Source organism: Natator depressus, chromosome 24 (assembly GCF_965152275.1).
Source record: "Natator depressus isolate rNatDep1 chromosome 24, rNatDep2.hap1, whole genome shotgun sequence".
NCBI classification, from domain to species: Eukaryota; Metazoa; Chordata; order Testudines; family Cheloniidae; genus Natator; species Natator depressus.
The window spans coordinates 11328867-11330314 of record NC_134257.1 but is presented as its reverse complement, the minus strand read 5'-3'; the positions used below and the strand labels follow the sequence as shown (position 1 = coordinate 11330314).

The 1448-nt window shown below is 60.6% G+C and overlaps 1 pseudogene; it reads right to left on the bottom strand.

Moving 5' to 3' along the window:
• Positions 1-312: 312 nt before the first annotated feature.
• LOC141977120 (histone H2A.J-like) lies at positions 313-701 on the bottom strand (annotated as a pseudogene).
• Positions 702-1448: the final 747 nt, after the last annotated feature.

Genomic DNA, 1448 nt, shown 5'->3' with positions numbered 1-1448 from the left:
CCCGGATCCCCAGGGTCTGGGCCACGCCCTAGCTGTCAAACAGTCCCTTGGAGGAGTCTGTCAGTGTGCCAGCCCCTCATGTGGCCCCACTGTTCCTTAAGGGCAGACCCCGTAGTCTCAGCGTCTCTGAGATTGAACCTTCGGGCTCCAGCCTGATCCAGCTCCTGGAAACCTTCAACAAGAGGGAGACTGAGCCCAAGCTGCTGTTAGACCCTGGGTGGGGGCAGCGGGGACATGGCACCACCTTGAGGAGTTTAACGAGTGTGGTGTCATCTTGGGCAGAGGAGCAGATGGTTTCTTGTTCGTCGGGTTTTACTTGCTCTTGGCCTTGTGACTCTCAGTTTTCTTGGGCAGCAACATGGCCTGGACGTTGGGCAGGACACACCCTTGAGCGATGGTAACTTTCCCCAGGAGCTTGTTAAGCTCCTCGTAGTTACGAATGGAGAGCTCCAGGTGTCGGGAGATGATCCTGGTTTTCTTGTTATCCCGCGCCACGTTGCCAGCCAGTTCCAGAATTTCAGCGGTCAGATACTCCAGCACCATGGCCATATAGACCGGGGTGCCAGCCCCACCTGCTCTGTGTAATTGCCTTTGCTGAGCAGCCGGTGCACACGGCCCACCGGGAACTGCAGCCCAGCCCGCGAGGAGCGAGACTTCGCTTTAGCCCGCACCTGACCTCCCTGCTTTCCTTGGCCCGACATGATTGATGTTCGCTTCAAACGGCATTCACGCTAACAAAAGTAAAATAGAAATAAGGAGCAGATGGTGCCGTCACCGCCCCTGGTGAAGCCAGGCGTTGTTCCCACTGGGTGCGCCCAGCCCAGCTCCTGCCGGATAGGGTCCCCATCTCAAAAGCGCCAAACTCACCTGTGGTCTTCCCCTCTCTGCCTGGAGCAGGTCCCCCAGGGCAGGCTGGTGAGGGGCATTGGCAGAGGGTGAGGTGGGAGAAGTTTGATCTGCAATCAGTTCCATTCACTGGCAGTGCGTCTGTCCACAGGGCTGGTCCAGTCAAGCACCTCCCCCCTCCGCCGCCTCTCCCTAGACTGCTGTCCCAGGTCCTTTGAGCCTGCAGAGTCCGAACTGTGCTCAGACACTGCGGTCCCTGGATACAGGCTCGGGGCACATAGCCTCTATTGAGCACCCCATCCTGAGAGCTCTGACCATGCAGCCCCCTGCCCAGCCCCTGGAACAGTGGTTCCCAAACTTTTGAGGGTCACACTCCCCCTGTCCCCATGGTCATTCCCCCCCCCCCCCCGCAGCCCCGCGCGAGCCAGTGCCAGACAGGTGTAAGGGGGCTGAGTCTAGGGCTCCAGCTGGGGGTGGGTCTGGGTCTGGAGACACAGCCAGGGGCTGAGGCTGGGGATGGGGTCAGGTGCAGGGTTGGGGGCTGGGTTGGTGGCTGGGGCGGGGCTGGAGCAGAGTTGGGGGCGGGGAAGAGCTGGGTGGTG